General features: G+C 39.7%; 1 pseudogene; it reads right to left on the reverse strand.

Annotated features, from left to right (window-relative positions):
- Window positions 1-346: 346 nt before the first annotated feature.
- LOC113899102 lies at window positions 347-956 on the reverse strand (annotated as a pseudogene).
- Window positions 957-7,024: the final 6,068 nt, after the last annotated feature.

The following is a 7,024-nucleotide window of genomic DNA, read 5'->3' on the forward strand; positions in this document are numbered from 1 at the left end:
GAATGACAGCAAACTAAGGAAATAAATGACACTCTGGTTAGAAAATTAGAGAACATGCCAAACTCACCCTGAGAGTAATGTGCCTACTGACCATTTCAGCACTGAAATTGAAAACAGAATGTAGAAAGCCCAGAGACAACTGATAAAATGTTTCATTCAACTCCTGAGAACATCTGGGAAGACAATGGCTTCTCTAATGGGAACATGAAAACAGGAGGAACTCTTAGCTGAAACAATCACTAAGCTCATAAATTAGTAGAAGTCTTATTTACTTATTTTACCATAGAGATAAAAAGAACTTTATTGAATGAAGTTATTGTATATCTCATTCAGTTTCTTTTTTTTTTTTTTTTTTAAATCTCTTTATTTCCATTCTGCCCCTTTGGCTGAACTTTATTAATACAATATCTGCCCTTCTCTTGTATCCCCCTCTTCTGTGGAAGGCATCACTATCCAGTCACCCAAGACAAATCTCCTTTGTCATCTCCCGACCAATAGTCATCAATGTTAACAAGACATCTTCCTAAATTTCTGGGATTGATTTCTTCCCCATTAGAGTTCCTTTTGGCAAGTCCATTTCTTCTTCATAAGTCTGACATGTGAGCTCTTAATTGCTCTGCCGCAGTTTTCTCTTCTTCGGTCAGTGGTAACAACTCCAGCTCTGTTTCCTTCTGCAGTTCTTGTATCAAGGTCAGAGTCTTATTGAAAGTAGCACAAATGCGGCTCTTAGTCTCTTTCTGCTCCACAGCAGTTGGTTTAAAGCGAACATGCGAAGTTTGATATCGAGACTTTATTGCTGACAATTCCTTTAAAAGTGTAACTGGATTTTTCTTGCCTGCTGAATCAGGATAATTAGTCTTGATTTCATATTCCAGCCTGTACTGAATGTAGTCCAGATCAGAGTCAGCTTTCTGGAACATCAGTTCCAGCTTATTGACCTCCGCCTCCATGTTGAATAGTTCATCATTCAGTTTCTTAAGTTTTAGAAGAGAAAGAATGATCTGCAGTAGTCAGGCTACTTGCCCAAGTGAAGTGCAACTAGAACCCTTGTCTGCTGACGTCTAGTGAGATGGCCTTTCCACGTATTATTGGATGTAGAGTCCTTTGAAAAGGATTATTTAGGCTCCCAGCTTCAGTGCCCGTTTGAACTGAATAATACTGGAAACATAGCAAAACAAAATCTGTGGAAGCTAGCTGAGAGAAAACAATAGCTTCCTATATTTCTATTACAAAACAAGGAGGGTCTAAAACCAAGTATCTATGTTCACCTCAGAAAGATAGGAAACGGAGAGCAAATTAAACCAAAATTGAATGGAAAGAAGGAAGGAAGGAAGGTGGAAATAGCTGCTTTAGGTCTCACATCTGGTTCGTGTAGGAGTTTCCATGTGTTGATCTGTCAATTATTTTTCCCTTGAGGTTTTCTCATGATGTCCTGGTTTTTTGCATGTTGAATATTTCTGGATTGTATCCTGGACATTTTTAATATCATGTTACAAGACAATCCTGTAACAGTCCACTGGAGGATATTGATTTGTTGTGGTGGTTGATTCACAAGGCAATTTTCCTATTATGCTGAAACTTGAAGTTCTGTCTTATCTTCCATGGATAGCGTTCCAATGTCAGCTGAGTTGTCAAAGCCTCTGCCATGTTGCTTCTGGTCTATCCCACATCCGGACAGCTCAGGGCCAAGCAGACAACTAGTATCAGTTCGTACATATAACTGGGAGGCATTCATCTTCAGTTTTCTCCATGCAGCAGTTTTCTGCATTGTCTCTGATTCCCAGGGCTCCCTTTTCCTATTTCTCTGGCTTGGAAATTGATTTGTTTTGCTTTTTAGGAGCTTCAGTTACCTGCGCTGATGCAGTTTTGCACAATGGGGGCTGCCCCTGGAGCAGACAGGAGTCCCTTTCTTTTCCTGTTCCTCTGGCTAGCAAGACAGGCTTTCTCTATAAAATTCACTGCCTATACCTAGTGCAGAGTTCCACACTGAAGCTGCCCTTGATCAAAGCATAAAGATAAAAAGGAGGTAAGGTAAATAACCAAGAAATTGATGCTGCTAAGGTCAAATTTTGAAAGTTTGATCTTCCTTCTTCAATCTGCTTGTGAGTATTAATTTTAGGAGTTTTCAAGTAGTTTTTGGTTTTGGGGGTGGGGGGGTTTAGGAATTTTGTCCAGACTGTTTGCTTGTAATCCACAAGAAAGGTAAGCTATAGTATGCCTACTTCATTCTGATGACCACCAGAACTCTTTGGGTGATTTTGTTCATTATCTGTCCCATTTCCCAAATTTTCTATGATAATTAAAACATTACTTATATATTTAGGAGTGGCTTTACACAAGAAAAATAGCCTATGTTTTAAATATTCTCAAAATGGTTAGGAAAAATGGTTTTATAGAATTTCAGTCCAGCATAAATTTGGATGCAAGGTTGTAACACTGTACAAGAGGTGGTAATTAAAACCATCCCCAAGAAGAAGAAATGTAAAAAGACAAAATGGTGGTCTGAGGCGCCCTTACAAATCGCTGAGAAGAGAAGCAAAAGCAAAGGAAAAAAGGAAAGATATATCCATCTGAATGCAGAGTTCCAAAGAATAGCCAGGAGAGATAAGAAAGGCTTCCTCAGTGATCTATGCAAAGAAATAGAGGAAAACAGCAAAATGGGAAAGACTAGAGATCTCTTCAAGAAAATTAGAGATACCAAGGGAACATTTCATGCAACGATGGGCACAATAAAGGACATGGAAGTGGTATGGATCTAACAGAAGCAGAAGATATTTAGAAAAGGTGTCCAGAATGCACAGAAGAACTATACAAAAAAGACCCTCATGACCCAGATAACCACGATGGTGTGATCACTCACCTAGAGCCTGACATCCTGGAATGCGAAGTCAAGTGGGCCTTAGGAAGCATCACTATGAACAAAGTTAGTGGGGGTGATGGAATTCAAGCTGAGCTATTCCAAATCCTAAAAGATGATGCTGTTAAAGTGCTGCACTCAACATGCTAGCAAATTTGGAAAACTCAGCAGTGGCCACAGGACTGGAAAAGGTCAGTTTTCATTCCAATCCCAAAGAAAGGCAATGCCAAAGAATGCTCAAATCACCACACAATCGCACTCATCTCACACGCTAGCAAAGTAATGCTCAAAATTCTCCAAGCCAGGCTTCAACAGTATGTGAACTGAGAAATTTCAGATGTTCAAGCTGGATTTAGAAAAAGCAGAGGAACCAGAAATCAAATTCACAACATCCATCAGACCATAGAAAAAGCATTCCAGAAAAGCATCTGCTTCATTGACTACACGAAAGACTTTGACTGTATTTATCACAACAAACTGGAAAATTCTTAAATGGATGGGAATACCAAACCACCTTACCTGCCTCCTGAGAAACCTGTATGCAGATCAAGAAGCAACAGTTAGAATCCAACACGGTAAATGGACTGGTTCAAAATTGGGAAAGGAGTATGCCAAGACCGTTTATTGTCACCTTGCTCATTTACCTTATATGCAAAATACATCATGCAAAATGCCAGACTGGATTAAACGCAAGCTGAAATCAAGATTGCAGGGAGAAATATTAATAACCTCAGATATACAGATGACACCACCCTCATGGCAGAAAGCAAAGAGGAACTAAAGAGCCTCCTGATGAAAGTGAAAGAGGAGAGTGAAAAAGTTGGCTTAACATGCAACATTAAAAAAAAACTAAGATCATGGCATCCGGTCCCATCAATTCATGACAAATAGATGGGAAACAATGAAAACAGTGACAGACTTTATTATCTTGAGCTTCAAAATCACTGCAGATGGTGACTGCAGCCATGAAATTTAAAGACACTTGCTCCTTGGAAGAAAAGCTATGACCAACCTAGATAGCATATTAAAAAGCAAAGACATTACCAATAAAGACATTTACCAAAAAAGGTCTGTATAGTCAAAGCTATGGTTTTTCCACTAATCATGTATGGGTGTGAGAATTAGACCATAAAAAAAGCTGAGCGCTGAAGAATTGATGCTTTTGAACTGTGGTGTTGGAGAAGACTCTTGAGGATCCATTGGACTGCAAGGAGATCCAACCAGTCAATCCCAAAGGAAATCAGTCCTGAATATTCATTGGAAGGACTGATGCTGAAGCTGAAGCTCCAAATAATTTGACCACCTGATGTGAAGAACTGACTCCTTGGAAAAGACCCTGATGCTGGGAAAGACTGAAGGCAGGAGGACAAGGGGATGACAGAGGACGAAATGGCTGATGGCATCACTGACTCACAGACATGAATTTAGCAAGCTCCAGGAGTTGGTGATGGACAGGGAAAACTGCTGTGCTGCAGTCCATGGTGTCACAAAGAGTTGGACACGACTGAGCAACTGAACTGAACTGATAACTAAAAGCAGTGGTATCCAGTCACATTTGTTTTTGTTGTTAATATGTATTCTGCTCTTTATTAGAATATATACTTGTTGCCAGAAACTGTTTCTTAGCTGTCTTTGCTTCTGTCCACCATGATTAGCACTGCATGTAACCCATAGTAAATGCTAAATTGCACCGGATTTTATTCTTTTCAGTGTAGTACAATTTTGTCATCCTTTGTCACCCCTTCTCCTCTTGCCTTCAATCTTTCCCAGCATCATGGTCTTTTCAAACGAGTCAGTTCTTCGCATCAGGTGGCCAAAGTATTGGAGCTTCAGCTTCAGCATCAGTCCTTCCAATGAATATGCAGGATTGATTTCCTTTAGGATTGACTGGTTGGATCTCCGTGTAGTCCAAGGGACTCTCAAGAGTCTTCTCCATCACCACAGTTCAAAGCATCAATTCCTCAGTGTTCAGCTTTCTTTATGGTCTAATTCTCACATCCATACATGACTAGTGGAAAAACCATAGCTTTGACATTTTTCAGCAAAATAATGTCTCTGTTTTTTAATATGCTGTCTAGGTTGGTCATAGCTTTTCTTCCAAGGAGCAAGCGTCTTTCAATTTCATGGCTGCGGTCACCATCCACAGTGATTTTGGAGCCCAAGAAAATAAAATCTGTCACTGTTTCCATTATTTCTCCATCTATCTGCCATGAAGTGATGGGACTGGATACTATGATCTTCAGTTTTTGAATGTTGCATTTTAAGCCAACTTTTTCACTCTTCTCTTTTACTTTCATCAAGAAGCTCCTCAGTACCTCTTCACTTTCTGCCATGAGGATGGTGTCATCTGCATATCTGAGGTCATTCATATTTCTCTCTGCAATCTTGATTCCAGCTTGAGTTTCATCCAACCCAGCATTTCACATGACGTACTCTGCATATAAGTTAAATAACCAGGGTGACAATATACAGCTTGACATACTCCTTTCCCAATTTGGAACCAGTCAGTTTTTCATGTCTGGTTATAACTGTTGCTTTCTGACCTGCATACAGGTTTCTCAAGAGGCAGGTAAGATGGTCTGGTATTCCCAACCCTTTAAGAATTTTCTACAGTTTGTTGTGATATACAGAAAGTCTTTCATGTAGTCAATGAAGCAGAAGTAGATGTTTTTCTGGAATGTTCTTGCTTTTTCTCTGATCCAGCAGATGTTGGGAATCTGATCTCTGGTTCCTCTGGCTTTTCTAAATCTAACTTGAACATCTGGAAGTTCATGGTTCATATACTTTTGAAGCTTGGCTTGGAGAATTTTGAGAATTACTTTGCTAGCTTGTGAGATGAGTGCGATTGTGTGGTAATTTGAGCATTCTTTGGCATTGTCTTTCTTTAGGATTGGAATGAAAACTGACCTTTTCCAGTTTTGTGGCCACTGCTGAGTTTTCCAAATTTGCTAGCATGTTGAGTGCAGCACTTTAACAGCATCATCTTTTAGGATTTGGAACAGCTCAGCTTGAATTCCATCACCCCCACTAACTTTGTTCATAGTGATGCTTCCTAAGGCCCACTTGACTTCGCATTCCAGGATGTCAGGCTCTAGGTGAGTGATCACACCATCATGGTCATCTGGGTCATGAGGGTCTTTTTTGTATAGTTCTGTGTATTCTGGACACCTTTTTAAATATCTTCTGCTTCTGTTAGATCCATACTGCTTCCATGTCCTTTATTGTGCCCATCGTTGCCTGAAATGTTCCCTTGGTATCTCTAATTTTCTTGAAGAGATCTCTAGCCTTTCCCATTTTGCTGTTTTCCTCTATTTCTTTGCATAGATCACTGAGGAAGGCTTTCTTATCTCTCCTAGCTATTCTTTGGAACTCTATTCAGATGGGTATAGCTTTTCTTTTCTCCTTTGCCTTTAGCTTCTCTTCTTTCCTCAGCTCTTTGTAAGGACTCCTCAGACCACCATTTTGCCTTTTTTTGCATTTCTTTTTCTTGGGGATGGACTTGATCACTGCCTCCTGTACGATGTTCAAACCTCTAATTCTTTTAGATGTTGTTATTATATACTCAGAGCATCCCCTCTTACTAGAAAGGGACTCTGGTGAAACAGAGCCCTTTCTGGTTAAAATTTTTGCCTGTGTACTTTTTCTACATTCTTCCATTTTCACTTTTACTATTTTTAAAGCCTTTTATTTTATACTGGAATATAGCTGATTAACAATGTTGTGATAGTTTCAGGTGGACATAAAAGGCGTTCAGCCATATCTATACATGTATTTATTCTCCCGAAGATTTCCCTCCCATCCAGGCTACCACATAACATTGAGCAGAGTTATCCATTTTAAATATAGTAATGTGTACGTATCAAATTAACTCAAAGTCCTGTAGTGAGTTAGAGAGGAACAACATTGAAAGCAAAAGCCTCCAAATATTTAGTAATAACTGTTCTTGCTTGGAGAATCCCAGGGACGGGGGAGCCTGGTGGGCTGCCGTCTATGGGTTCGCACAGAGTTGGACACGACTGAAGCAACTTAGCAGCTTAGCAGCAGCAGTAGCTTTAAAAGGGCTTCCCTGTAGCTTTAAAAAGGAAAAAAAATGATTCTGTCAATAAGATGTCAAATGTTTAAAGAAACATTTTGGGGGGCAAGAATATAGCAGTACTCATATTGCTA

This window comes from Bos indicus x Bos taurus, chromosome 1, assembly GCF_003369695.1.
Source record: "Bos indicus x Bos taurus breed Angus x Brahman F1 hybrid chromosome 1, Bos_hybrid_MaternalHap_v2.0, whole genome shotgun sequence".
In the NCBI taxonomy this organism is placed as follows: Eukaryota; Metazoa; Chordata; class Mammalia; order Artiodactyla; family Bovidae; genus Bos; species Bos indicus x Bos taurus.